General features: G+C 43.0%; 1 protein-coding gene and 1 long non-coding RNA gene across 5 annotated transcripts in view; one reads left to right on the top strand and one right to left on the bottom strand.

Moving 5' to 3' along the window:
• The window catches only part of MATN2 (matrilin 2), a 163,070-nt gene extending 154,077 nt beyond the window's left edge, over nucleotides 1-8,993 (bottom strand). For 3 of the 4 annotated variants that reach the window (XM_037802886.1, XM_037802888.1, XM_037802889.1), the window contains exon 1: nucleotides 8,769-8,993. The gene's annotated coding sequence lies outside the window, so the exon portion shown is untranslated. The remainder of the gene's footprint in view (nucleotides 1-8,768) is intronic. The other variant, XM_037802887.1, reaches the window with a different exon arrangement.
• LOC119509061 lies at nucleotides 6,728-8,348 on the top strand. Its single transcript, XR_005211617.1, has 3 exons — nucleotides 6,728-6,813; nucleotides 7,956-8,047; nucleotides 8,214-8,348. It is a non-coding gene; the product is annotated as an uncharacterized LOC119509061 (long non-coding RNA).
• Nucleotides 8,994-14,783: the final 5,790 nt, after the last annotated feature.

Genomic DNA, 14,783 nt, shown 5'->3' with positions numbered 1-14,783 from the left:
AGAAGGCAGTGGCACGATATATTTAAAATTCTGAGTGAGAGGAATTTCCAGCCAAGAATACTTTATCCAGCAAAGCTCTCCTTCAAATTTGAGGGAGAGCTTAAATTTTTCACAGACAAAGAAATGCTGAGAGAATTTGCTAACAAGAGACCTGCCCTACTGGAGATACTAAAGGGAGCCCTACAGACAGAGAAACAAAGACAGGACAGAGAGACTTGGAGAAAGGTTCAGTACTAAAGAGATTCGGTATGGGTACAATAAAGGATATTAATAGAGAGAGGGAAAAAATATGGCAAACATAATCCAAAGGATAAGATGGCCGATTCAAGAAATGCCTTCACGGTTTTAACGTTGAATGTAAATGGATTAAACTCCCCAATTAAAAGATATAGATTCGCAGAATGGATCAAAAAAAATGAACCATCAATATGTTGCATACAAGAGACTCATCTTAGACACAGGGACACAAAGAAACTGAAAGTGAAAGGATGGAAAAAAATATTTCATGCAAGCTACAGCCAAAAGAAAGCAGGTGTAGCAATATTAATCTCAGATAAAATAGACTTCAAATGCAGGGATGTTTTGAGAGACAAAGAAGGCCACTACATACTAATAAAAGGGGCAATTCAGCAAGAAGAAATAACAATCGTAAATGTCTATGCACCCAATCAAGGTGCCACAAAATACATGAGAGAAACATTGACAAAACTAAAGGAAGCAATTGATGTTTCCACAATAATTGTGGGAGACTTCAACACATCACTCTCTCCTATAGATAGATCAACCAGACAGAAGACCAATAAGGAAATTGAAAACCTAAACAATCTGATAAATGAATTAGATTTAACAGACATCTACAGGACATTACATCCCAAATCAACAGGATACACATACTTTTCTAGTGCTCACGGAACTTTCTCCAGAATAGATCATATGCTGGGACATAAAACAAGCCTCAATAAATTTAAAAAGATTGAAATTATTCAAAGCACATTCTCTGACCACAATGGAATACAATTAGAAGTCAATAACCATCAGAGACTTAGAAAATTCACAAATACCTGGAGGTTAAACAACACACTCCTAAACAATCAGTGGGTTAAAGAAGAAATAGCAAGAGAAATTGCTAAATATATAGAGACGAATGAAAATGAGAACACAACATACCAAAACCTATGGGATGCAGCAAAAGCAGTGCTAAGGGGGAAATTTATAGCACTAAACGCATATATTAAAAAGGAAGAAAGAGCCAAAATCAAAGAACTAATGGATCAACTGAAGAAGCTAGAAAATGAACAGCAAACCAATCCTAAACCAAGTACAAGAAAAGAAATAACAAGGATTAAAGCAGAAATAAATGACATAGAGAACAAAAAAACAATAGAAAGGATAAATATCACCAAAAGTTGGTTCTTTGAGAAGATCAACAAGATTGACAAGCCCCTAGCTAGACTGACAAAATCAAAAAGAGAGAAGACCCATATAAACAAAATAATGAATGAAAAAGGTGACATAACTGCAGATCCTGAAGAAATTAAAAAAATTATAAGAGGATATTATGAACAACTGTACGGCAACAAACTGGATAATGTAGAAGAAATGGACAGTTTCCTGGAAACATATGAACAACCTAGACTGACCAGAGAAGAAATAGAAGACCTCAACCAACCCATCACAAGCAAAGAGATCCAATCAGTCATCAAAAATCTTCCCACAAATAAATGCCCAGGGCCAGATGGCTTCACAGGGGAATTCTACCAAACTTTCCAGAAAGAACTGACACCAATCTTACTCAAACTCTTTCAAAACATTGAAAAAAATGGAACACTACCTAACTCATTTTATGAAGCTAACATCAATCTAATACCAAAACCAGGCAAAGATGCTACAAAAAAGGAAAACTACCGGCCAATCTCCCTAATGAATATAGATGCAAAAATCCTCAACAAAATACTTGCAAATCGAATCCAAAGACACATTAAAAAAATCATACACCATGACCAAGTGGGGTTCATTCCAGGCATGCAAGGATGGTTCAACATAAGAAAAACAATCAATGTATTACAACACATTAAAAACTCGAAAGGGAAAAATCAATTGATCATCTCAATAGATGCTGAAAAAGCATTTGACAAAATCCAACATCCGTTTTTGATAAAAACACTTCAAAAGGTAGGAATTGAAGGAAACTTCCTCAACATGATAAAGAGCATATATGAAAAACCCACAGCCAGCATAGTACTCAATGGTGAGAGACTGAAAGCCTTCCCTCTAAGATCAGGAACAAGACAAGGATGCCCGCTGTCACCACTGTTATTCAACATTGTGCTGGAAGTGCTAGCCAGGGCAATCCGGCAAGACAAAGAAATAAAAGGCATCCAAATTGGAAAAGAAGAAGTAAAACTGTCATTGTTTGCAGATGATATGATCTTATATCTAGAAAACCCTGAGAAATCAACGATACACCTACTAGAGCTAATAAACAAATTTAGCAAAGTAGCGGGATACAAGATTAATGCACATAAGTCAGTAATGTTTCTATATGCTAGAAATGAACAAACTGAAGAGACACTCAAGAAAAAGATACCATTTTCAATAGCAACTAAAAAAATCAAGTACCTAGGAATAAACTTAACCAAAGATGTAAAAGACCTATACAAAGAAAACTACATAACTCTACTAAAAGAAATAGAAGGGGACCTTAAAAGATGGAAAAATATTCCATGTTCATGGATAGGAAGGCTAAATGTCATTAAGATGTCAATTCTACCCAAACTCATCTACAGATTCAATGCAATCCCAATCAAAATTCCAACAACCTACTTTGCAGACTTGGAAAAGCTAGTTATCAAATTTATTTGGAAAGGGAAGATGCCTCGAATTGCTAAAGACACTCTAAAAAAGAAAAACGAAGTGGGAGGACTTACACTCCCTGACTTTGAAGCTTATTATAAAGCCACAGTTGCCAAAACAGCATGGTACTGGCACAAAGATAGACATATAGATCAATGGAATCGAATTGAGAATTCAGAGATAGACCCTCAGATCTATGGCCGACTGATCTTTGATAAGGCCCCCAAAGTCACTGAACTGAGTCATAATGGTCTTTTCAACAAATGGGGCTGGGAGAGTTGGATATCCATATCCAAAAGAATGAAAGAGGACCCCTACCTCACCCCCTACACAAAAATTAACTCAAAATGGACCAAAGATCTCAATATAAAAGAAAGTACCATAAAACTCCTAGAAGATAATGTAGGAAAACATCTTCAAGACCTTGTATTAGGAGGCCACTTCCTAGACTTTACACCCAAAGCACAAGCAACAAAAGAGAAAATAGATAAATGGGAACTCCTCAAGCTTAGAAGTTTCTGCACCTCAAAGGAATTTCTCAAAAAGGTAAAGAGGCAGCCAACTCAATGGGAAAAATTTTTGGAAACCATGTATCTGACAAAAGACTGATATCTTGCATATACAAAGAAATCCTACAACTCAATGACAATAGTACAGACAGCCCAATTATAAAATGGGCAAAAGATATGAAAAGACAGTTCTCTGAAGAGGAAATACAAATGGCCAAGAAACACATGAAAAAATGTTCAGCTTCACTAGCTATTAGAGAGATGCAAATTAAGACCACAATGAGATACCATCTAACACCGGTTAGAATGGCTGCCATTAAACAAACAGGAAACTAAAAATGCTGGAGGGGATGTGGAGAAATTGGAACTCTTATTCATTGTTGGTGGGACTGTATAATGGTTCAGCCACTCTGGAAGTCAGTCTGGCAGTTCCTTAGAAAACTAGAGATAGAGCTACCATTCGATCCAGCGATTGCACTTCTCGGGATATACCCGGAAGATCGGAAAGCAGTGACACGAACAGATATCTGCATGCCAATGTTCATAGCAGCATTATTCACAATTGCCAAGAGATGGAAACAACCCAAATGTCCTTCAACAGATGAGTGGATAAATAAAATGTGGTATATACACACGATGGAATACTACGCGGCAGTAAGAAGGAACGATCTGGTGAAACATATGACAACATGGATGAACCTTGAAGACATAATGCTGAGCGAAATAAGCCAGGCACAAAAAGAGAAATATTATATGCTACCACTAATGTGAACTTTGAAAAATGTAAAACAAATGGTTTATAATGTAGAATGTAGGGGAACTAGCAGTAGAGAGCAATTAAGGAAGGGGGAACAATAATCCAAGAAGAACAGATAAGCTATTTAACGTTCTGGGGATGCCCAGAAATGACTATGGTCTGTTAATTTCTGATGGATGTAGTAGGAACAAGTTCACTGAAATGTTGCTATATTATGTAACTTTCTTGGGGTAAAGTAGGAACATGTTGGAAGTTAAGCAGTTATCTTAGGTTAGTTGTCTTTTTCTTACTCCCTTGCTATGGTCTCTTTGAAATGTTCTTTTATTGTATGTTTGTTTTCTTTTTAACTTTTTTTTTCATACAGTTGATTTGAAAAAAGAAGGGAAAGTTAAAAAAAAAAAAAAAAGAAAAAAGACAAACAAGGAAAAAAAAAAAAAAAGATGTAGTGCCCCCTTGAGGAGCCTGTGGAGAATGCAGGGGTATTCGCCTACCCCACCTCCATGGTTGCTAATATGACCACAGACATAGGGGACTGGTGGTTTGATGGGTTGAGCCCTCTACCATAAGTTTTACCCTTGGGAAGACGGTTGCTGCAAAGGAGAGGCTAGGCCTCCCTGTATTTGTGCCTAAGAGTCTCCTCCTGAATGCCTCTTTGTTGCTCAGATGTGGCCCTCTCTCTCTAGCTAAGCCAACTTGAAAGGTGAAATCACTGCCCTCCCCCCTACGTGGGATCAGACACCCAGGGAAGTGAATCTCCCTGGCAACGTGGAATATGACTCCCGGGGAGGAATGTAGACCCGGCATCGTGGGATGGAGAACATCTTCTTGACCAAAAGGGGGATGTGAAAGGAAATGAAATAAGCTTCAGTGGCAGAGAGATTCCAAAACGAGCCGAGAGATCACTCTGGTGGGCACTCTTACGCACACTTTAGACAACCTTTTTTAGGTTCTAAAGAATTGGGGTAGCTGATGGTGGATACCTGAAACTATTAAACTACAACCCAGAACCCATGAATCTCGAAGACAGTTGTATAAAAATGTAGCTTATGAGGGGTGACAGTGGGATTGGGAATGCCATAAGGACCAAACTCCACTTTGTCTAGTTTATGGATCGATGTGTAGAAAAGTAGGGGAAGCAAACAAACAGACAAAGGTACCTAGTGTTCTTTTTTACTTCAATTGCTCTTTTTCACTCTAATTATTATTCTTGTTATTTTTGTGTGTGTGCTAATGAAGGTGTCAGGGATTGATTTAGGTGATGAATGTACAACTATGTAATGGTACTGTAAACAATCGAAAGTACAATTTGTTTTGTATGACTGCGTGGTATGTGAATATATCTCAATAAAATGATGATTAAAAAAAATTAATAATAATAATAATAGGGTGGTATATGGGAACTCTGTATTTTATATATTTTATGCATATTTCTGTAAACCTACAACTTCTCTAACAAAATAGAATTAATTTTTAAAAAAATGAAAATAAAAATAAAAAGGACCCAACCCTTGCCGTTGTGAAGTTGTTCCTTCAGGAATAATTACTAAACCTGCGCTGAAATTTTGTCTTCTATTTTTACTGGTTTGGTTAATTGACTCCTATAAGCAACCAAAACTAGCATTGATTAAGGTATTTTCAAGCTATGTGTCTTCCTCAAACAGCACAGTTGAGGGTTAGAGGAAGAAAGGGAGAAATCTGCCAAGGCCAGGAAGTAGCAACTTCTGCACTGGTTGAAAGAAGCCCAGGGCTAAATGTCACAAGGAGATTTCACCAACAGCCTGGAGCCCTCTGGTCTGGAGCTTCTCATCTCTAAAATGAGTACAAACCAACTCACCAACTCTGAAGGTGCAGGGATAAGCCCTAAGCAGAAGTGAGGCAAAACCCTTTGGCTTACCCTGTTTTCTCTAGTGATGGCTGTGGTGAGCAGACAACACGTCCCCTGTGGAAGATGTCCACCTCCCAACATTGGAACCTGCGAATCTGTTACCTTACACGGCAAGAGGGCCTCTGAGCACTCCCTACACCCACACACTGTGCTGGAGTAATTTTCACGTTCATCATCTCATTTAACCCTCCCAACAACCCTCAGGCATAGATAGTATCACGCCCATTTGGTGGATGATGTAACCAAGGCTCGGATAATAACAGTAAGTAGAGCTATTAAGTCTTGAGCACTTACTCTGAGCGCTGCACATGTGTTAACTCATTTAATTCTCCCAACCGTCCTATCCCCCATTTAAGCATGAAGAAACCGAGGCCCAGAGAGTCGGGGTAACTTTTCCAGATCCTCACAGGCGATGGGTGGCAGGGCTGGGACTGGAGCTGAGGTCCTTCGGGCGGCAGGATCGGGGCGCTTGGGGCCGTGCCCCCACCAGCTCCCACCCGCCCCCCTCTCCCTAACCCCCACCCTCTCCCCGCTGCTGACAACCGCCGAGACCTCTGGGATGGAGCTCAGCCCTGCCGCTTCGGCGTCCTGCTTTCTGCTGAGCCACACGGCAGGGTTCAAGGATGACCTCACAGGCTGGAGCTCCAAGTGGCAACTCGTCCCTTGGGAGGAAGTCTCTCCGGCACTGTTTACTAGCAACAGTAACGACACGCTCCGCTCTCCCACTGCCGCTCCAGCCCGAGTTATTCCCACCCGCACATTAAACGGGGAAGTGCTCCTTAGCTTCCCTAGAAATGGACGAATCCCAGGTAAGACTTTCTCGCACATGCTGCAGACCAGAGGGGAGAAAGTCCCAGGGAAAGCACCAGAGCCTCTGTCGCTGGCTTGACTCTCTTAAACCTCGCCTGCTCGCGGCTGAGTCTTCGCTAGTCTCCCTCCCGCCTGCTCAGCTTCGCACCCGGACGCCTGGCCAGGGCCAGCCTTGAGCCCCAACACACACACCCTCTTGAGCCTGCTTTCCCGAGTCCCGAGCCTGTCCCTCCCCTTCCTCCCCGCCCCTTTCCTCCTCCTTGCCTTCTTTTAGGTACCAGCCAGAGCTGTCTCTAGGCCAACTGTGGAGTTTCTTTCCAGAATCACTAATGGTCTCTTACTCCTTCCCTGTCTTTCAGGATGTCACCATCTCTTTCCCTTTCGTTAAACCTTGGGCCTCATTTCAACCACTTTTGGCTGACCAGAGACACATGGCATTAGCTGATAGGAGTTTAGGACATGACAACTGTCCATGGGTATTTCAGATTTGGACCCTACTATGACACCTCCAGCAAGTGAGCCCAGGCCTCAGTGGCTCCAGTTTGCATGGGTTTGAGGGAGCAAGGAACCCTGGAGTCCAGATTTGTGGAAAAGAGAGGCCTGGCAGCACCCAGCAGGAAACGGAATTCTGTAGGCAGGAATAAAAGTGTGATGGCTAGGAAAATGGAAGGTAAAGAGCAACAAGTATCTGCATTCCCCACAGGGGATTCTAAGGGATCACGCTTTAGGGCTGAGAGGAAACTTTCCAGGCCATAAACCCATCTTGATATTTTGACATGATTTTTTGAGTCTGTCCCTGAAAGCAGGAAGGGAATGCTGTGCTGGAGTGAATGGAAAACCCTGGTTATACGTGTGGGTTATCTGCCACGCTCACCATCCAGGTAGAGCCTCTCATCCTAAATTGGGAGATTCCTGGCTTTTTCTGGAAAGACAGATGATGGAGCTCACCATTTCACCTTAAAGATGTTCCTGAAACTATTCTAAGGACTTGTAGTATCTCACTATCTCACTTAGTCCTCAAAATCCTGTAGATATGATCTTCCCCACTCAGTCGAGGAAGCAAAGGTCACCAAGCTGTAAGCTTCACAGCTGGGCTGGAACCCGCAGGCTGATGGGGGGGGGGGGTATCTGCTCTTGACAGTCTCCTCATGGTCCGGCTCCTCAAAGGCCAATGGTGAAAGGACCTGGCACTCACCCATCATTGCTCCCTGATTTATGACAATTTGGAAGTCGGTAAGTTGAAGTTACCTTCCTGTGCGCCCAGTGAGTCTATCCCAGGGTTCCCTTTTCGGTGGGATTCTTTTTTTTTTTTTTTTTGTCCTCTCTCCAAAGTGTCCTTTGGGTCTCTAGCAGCTACCTCAAAATGCCCTTACCTTTCTCTCCCTCCTCTCACAATTAGGGAAGCTGAAACTTGATCTGCCAGGTAGAATCGAGAACAAAATTCGGATGTCACAGGTCATTAACATACCACCCTCCCAAGGGGGATAATTTGGAATCATCCGACTTGCCAGTTGAATAGGAATCACTCTGGATACTCGTTCAACAAGTCTCGCTTCCACCGGGTCGGTGCAGACAGGGTCTAGGTGCCCTCGCTGCAGGGCACAGCGCCCCTACGAGGCATCCGGGCTCCGGGGCCGCTCCCGCGTGCAGCGCCCCGCACCGGGAGGGCGCCCAGCTGGCCGGCCAGGGGCTGCCCGACGTCTCCCGGCTGTGGGGCGAGGGCAGTACTGCTCCCCACCTCCCACTCTCCCTAGAGGGGTCCAGGAGTAGCGGGTCCCGGGGAGCAGGGGGCGCCTGGCTCTCGGGGCCGCGGATCGCGGGATCCTGGGCGTGAGTTGGACGCAGGCCTGGGGAGACCGCGCCGTGAGCGTCCGCCAGCCCAGGCTCCGTCTGTTTGTCTGCGCCTCGGGGCGCTGGGCCGTGCAGAGCCCCGGGCAAAGCGCACCCCGCTCACCTGCAGCCACCGCCGCCGGCGCCCCGGGAGCCGCGAGACAGGGGCGCAGCCACCCGCGTCTTCCTCGTGGGCCTCCTTGCTTCTCCGAGAGCCGCACCTCTCCTCAGGGGATCTCTGGTGGGAGCCGAGGAGGAAGCCCGAATCGCCGGCGCTGCCGTGGCCGCTGTCTCCTCCTTCGCCGCCTCCTCCAAGTCCCATCCCAGAGCGCTCGTCTCGCTCGCTGGCTGCATGGGAGGCTCTGGGCAGGGGCGGGCGGACGCGGGAAAGGCGGCGCCGCGGCGAGGGTGGGGAGCGGGCCTGGCGGGCCGGGGCGGAAGGAGGGGTGTCCTCTTTGGGTATGGGGAAGGCGCCGAGAGGGAGCCGCCTCCCACCCTGCAGGACAGCTCCGGGAGCAGGGGACCCTGGCCGTGCGCTCTGCCCGCTGCCACCCAGCTCTGCCCGCAAGCTGGGATCGGACTCCAGGGGTCGGAAGCAGCAGGCTCAGAACAACCGGGGAGGTTTCGAGGCTTGGCAGGGGGGCGCATCTCTGGGGGAAGGGAGGCATGGCAGACGTCCTATATCCTGAACATAGGGTCATGATCTGTAGGGTTTCATCGATGACGATGATGAAGAAAAAAGTGGTTAAAATAGTGATGACTGGTGACAACTGGAGCTTCCGCACTGCCCAGATCACCCCAACAGTGCCAATTCATATTAACCAGGGGTCCACTGAACTGGGACTAGGCCCCAGGGTTGGGGTGGGGGGTTGAGGATGCCGAGACGGAAAGGAGACAAGGCTCCTACGATGAAGGAGTGGTGAAAGTCTAGTTCAGACAAGACTTTTCGCAACTACTGGCAAAGACATTTGCAACTTTATAAAGTGGGGGAACTTTACCTTGGAGGTCCCCACTGAGCCTTGGAGGGATGCAGAAGACGGAAGTATTGGGCAGTGGCAGGGAAAGGGGTTGCCATCCCCACCCCACCAGCAATCTCCAGTCTTGGCCCACCAGGTGAGTGGAGGGGTCCAACAGGCCAGGACGATCTCTTTCCTAATAAAGGTAGCACAGATTCTATCCCCAAACCACTAGCCTAAAGCGCACAACTCAGGTTTTAACAAGCTATAGGGAGAGGCTGCAGAACTAATGAATTTCAAAACCTCTGGATGTGTCAGAGTTTCATCATTAAAGTGCTTGTGGCTATCTTTATTTTGTAATAATTTTTATTTGATGATAGAGTTGGTTTTTGAAATATGAATAAATACCATGAACAAAATAAATTCTTCAGAAAGGGCTCCAGAAGTAGGTAATTACAATTCCAGCCATAAAGCAAGGGGTTAACATACTTGTGCCATGAGCAACTCAGTGGTACCATAATGCCAAGAAAGAATCTTGGATTCCTTTTCCCTTAACTTACACCCACTGGGCGCTCTTAGCTGGGGCACTGATCAGGAATAGTTTCTTTGTGTATCTTTTGGAGGAGGTAGGTGGAGGTCAGAAAGCAGAGGGAAGTCTTCAGGAAATGTTTGGTCTCGGAAGTCTTGGATCCCACAGAAGAAAATTATTTGAGTCTGGGCCAGTGAAAATCTCCTAGGAGCTAGAGAAGTTGAGTTACAGTTTATGGAAACTTACATTTAAACTGTGTTGTCTTATTCCAAGACACCAATATGATCCAGTAATTTATCAGGAAAACAATAGCAATCCCATAATCCTTCCAACTTTTCGGGAAATTGCAATTTAGTAGGTGATTCCAGTGACTTTGGTGAATGCCTACTAAAATGGGTATTTTTCCCCAGGGAATTCTATCAGAATTCTTCAGACTCAGAAATCTCTGTATAAAGTGCCTCTGAGGCCAAGTCAAATAGTCAAATGAACTGTTCTACCTTGTGGGCTGATATTCAGGTCTGCCAGGGAAAAAAAAAAAAAAGAAGCAGCAGCAGCAAAAGCAAGTTCAATGTCCTGAAATAGGTTAAAAAAAATCCCCACTACATACAACTTCTTAATTTCCTGGTTTCTTTCAGTAAGTATAAATTGATGATGATAAAGGCTAATGAAGAAAGCCTGTATTTGCCTTTTCTGCTACTCTCTGGGTGTTCAGAGAAGTATGGGGTTAAGATTTTCAACTCTCATGTGGACACTCATGCAAGCAGACAAGAATGAAGGTATCTAGTGTCTAAGAGTTTGAGTTAGTTGGAAATGACAACTGTTTAAACTGGTGACACCTTAGTAGCTATACTCTGGATCAGCTCTCAGTTCTCTATCTCCACATGGGTACTACTACAGAATAAAGGTGGGTGGGGGGAAGGCATGTCATTTGACCCATTCAATGAAGCACCTCAAATAGAGACTTTTGACATGACATGCCTTCATTTGTTCCTTGTAAACACTAGAATTTTATTGTTTTGTTTTGCAACAGAATTGTGCCTACTACTGACCCAGCTATGTGGCCCTCAGTGCATTTGATATTAGACTTAATGAAACACAAAGGGGAACAGAATATGAGGAAACCAAAGAGCAGACAGATTGTGTCATGGACCCATAGCCTAAAATATACCTTGTACTGAATAGGTGAGGACAAATGTAAAATTGCAATGCCACCTCATTTGCACAGCATTTCTCTCTGCAACTGATGGTGTTTAAGTTCTATGTAAACTATTGGAGTACCTCTGCCCAAGTAGAAGGGCAGAATGTCTCACCTGGGTAAGGAGACATGTCCCCGTCGGGCCAGCTGACCATTTGTGGGAGCCCTACAAGACAGGTGCCAGACTCCCATTCCAGCCCAGGTTAGGAAACCCTTCTGAGTACCCCATCCCATGTCCAGAGATTACGACTGTGGGATGGTCACCAGAGGGTCCCCTTGAGGATGGGCTGGCTGATGGAATCACTGTCCCAAGTGAAATGGTTTCTAAATAAATATATCATCCCATCTTGAAAAGGCAGTATGAGAGATGATCACAGAAAAACCGTTACAAGTCCATATTGCAAACAATACTTATTTCAAAGAGGACTCGAATGTCTTTCTGTGATCTCAAACTTGGACCACGAGCTCCTAGAGGACAGGGACTAGTCTTTGGCTTGTTTACAGTCCCTTGCCCTATGCTGTGCTGTGGAAGGGACTGGGCTGCTGTGGTTCTAACCTGGAGTTTATAGCCAGTAGCTTTCCTTTTATCAGGCTGAGGAGGCTCCCTGTCAAGAATGAGATAATAGGGAGGGATAGGGAGCCTTGAAACATAGGGAAAAAATGAGCAGAAATCTGATTCAACAAAGCTGAAACACTGCCTGTCTCCCTGGAGACCAGTCTCCACTTTTCAAGTGGAGGATGAACCTGCTATGAGTGAAAGTATCACTCAGCAACATACAGATTGCTACTTCTTTCATCCCTTAAACCTTTGTCACAAAGAATTCTGCTATTAGAAGCCAATAAACATATCCCTGTGAAACTCAACTACTTCTACTCTATGTCTTTAATGAGTCTACATCTGCCTTGGTTGCCTGGTGTTAAATCAGATGGCAAGATACTTGGGCAATGACCTTGCACATCTGTCCTGTAAAATCTCCCACATGCTGGCAGAGCTCAATAAGCAAGGACTCAAGAATAATAAGAATAACAGAAGTCAGGACTTTTCCACATTTGCCCTTGACAAAGAAAATAATTGGGATATGGTTATACCATGGTCCAGCAGAAGGGAAAACACTAATTGAAAAAGTAAGGCAATGAACAGCTGAGAACCACAATAAACCTTAAGATGGGAAAAAAATAACATGTAGTGCAATAAAGTGCACAATTTTGTTAGCAGAGCAGTCTCTGAAAAGAAGCAATGGAAACATGTTGACTTGTCAAAAACAAGAATTGACAAAGCAATTCCCAAGTATGGAAAGTGCCAGAAAGCCATTGGCTACATGTGCACTATCTGTAAATATTATATAATTTTTTAAAAATGATGAGAAGAGGATGCAATAACCACAGATTTTGAATTGGAATTTTCTTTTAGTTAGAACAGAGTTTCTAAGAGAGTTAAGCATACCTAGCCTGGTCTAATGAGAGGGCATCAACTAGCACTGCTTCACCTTTAGTCCAGCCTTTACCTTCCTTCCACATTCAGTATAAGGCAGAAGAGTGTGCCAGAAGAATTTCTGAAAATCAATTAGTGTAATTCACTATATCCATACGATAAAAGACAAAACCCACATCATCTCAGTAGACACAGAAAAAGCATTTGACAAAATCCTACACTGCATCATAATAAAAACATTCAACAAACTAGAAACAGAAGGGAACTTCCTCAAACTGATAAATGGCATCTACAAAAAATCCACAGCTAACATCAAACTTAACAGCAAAAGTCTGAAAGCTTTCCCTCTAGGATGAGGGAAAAGACAAGAATGTCCTTTTTCACCACTTCTATTCAACACTGTAATGGATATTCTAGCCAGGGAAGACTGGAAAGGAAGAAGTAAAACTATCACTATTTGCAGATTATATGATTTTATACATGGAAAATCCTAAGGAATCCACTTTAAAAACTGTTAAAACTAATAAATGAATTTAGCAGGGCTGCAGGATACAAGGCCCAATATACAAAAATCAATTGTACAAAAAAATAAATAATGGGGGTGGGTAAGGGATATGGCATGTTTGGGGTGTCTTTTTTTATTTTTATTCTTTTTTTTTTTTTTTGAGTAATGAAAATGTTCAAAAATTGATTGTGGTGATGAATGCACAGGGTTTAGGCAATGGTTTCTTAACTATGATACCAAAGGCACAAATACCACCAAAGGCACAACAGAGAATTTGGACTTCATCAAAATTAAGAACTTTCGTGTTTTGATGGACACCATCAAGAAAGACAACTTGCAGAACGGGAGAAAAATTTTGCAGATCATATATCTGATAAGAGACTTGTATCTAGAATATATAAAGAACTCAATAATAAAAAGACAAATAACCCAATTAATAAATGGGAAAAACTTCTGAATATCCAGAAATTATACAAGAAAATGTACAAATGGTCTTCAAGAAAATATACAAATGGCCAACAAGGAGTTTCTTTTTAAAGTAATGACAATGTTCTAAAATTGATTGTGGTGATGGTTGCACAACTCTGTGAATATATTAAAAACCACTGAATTGTAAACTTCAAATGGGTAACTTATGTTATGTGGATTATATCCCAATAAAGCTCCATACATACACAATTTTTGGTTTATGGGGAAGGGGCAAGTTTTAATTCAGAGCACTCATGCAAACATTTTAGCCTCTGTCTGAACCAGTTTTTAACCAGACCTTTCCTCTTTCTCCTTTGCACACCCTCCCTGAATGTTCTTCCTGGGATCATGTCTCTCACACCTAGGCAGGGTCTTAAAAAAGCCAAAAGTGGTCTTTTTCTCCCTCTCCCAGTCTCTGTTTTTCATGTTCTTCCTCATACCTCCTTTTGAGTGCTTTTATGCTGCAGGAATTGTCTACTGGTGAGAATTGTCTGTACTAGTATCTCCTCCACCTGCCACAGAGGAATTCACATTGCTTTACTATTGGAATCTTGTGATATCCTTGTAAAGGATGAAATACAAACTTGCTTTATAACACACAGTCTTTCACAGGGTTTATTTACATCCAAAGCTCCCAGGAGGTGGATGAACACATCACTGTACTTCAGTTACATGTTGGCTGTTCAGAACTTCCCCCCTATAAGCCCAAGGCCAATTGGGGCCAAGGCCTCAGAATTTCACAGGGTCTTAGATTTGGTCACTTATTGTTTTAATGATACAATTTTCTAACAGAAAAGTGGAAAGGGAAAGCTCCTAAGGGGAGGCAGCCTCTAACAATTTACTCTTTCATCTTCAAAGAGCCCTGATGAATTAAGCTCATATAAAAGGGAGCTAGTTGCAAGAAAGTAAGTCTTAAGAATGCTGATATCTTTTGATTTCGAATGTAAGTCAAACATTAGCTAGCTTCTCTTCTTAGTGGTCCTTTAATCTTTGTCTTCAGAGATCAGTTCTTTTATTACTGTTTTGCCTTTTTTTGCCTATCACCTTCACAGCT

The sequence above is a fragment of the Choloepus didactylus genome, chromosome 14 (genome assembly GCF_015220235.1).
Source record: "Choloepus didactylus isolate mChoDid1 chromosome 14, mChoDid1.pri, whole genome shotgun sequence".
Classification (NCBI taxonomy): Eukaryota; Metazoa; Chordata; class Mammalia; order Pilosa; family Megalonychidae; genus Choloepus; species Choloepus didactylus.
Note: the sequence above shows the minus strand (reverse complement) of the source record. Positions and strands in the feature narration are given on the sequence as shown.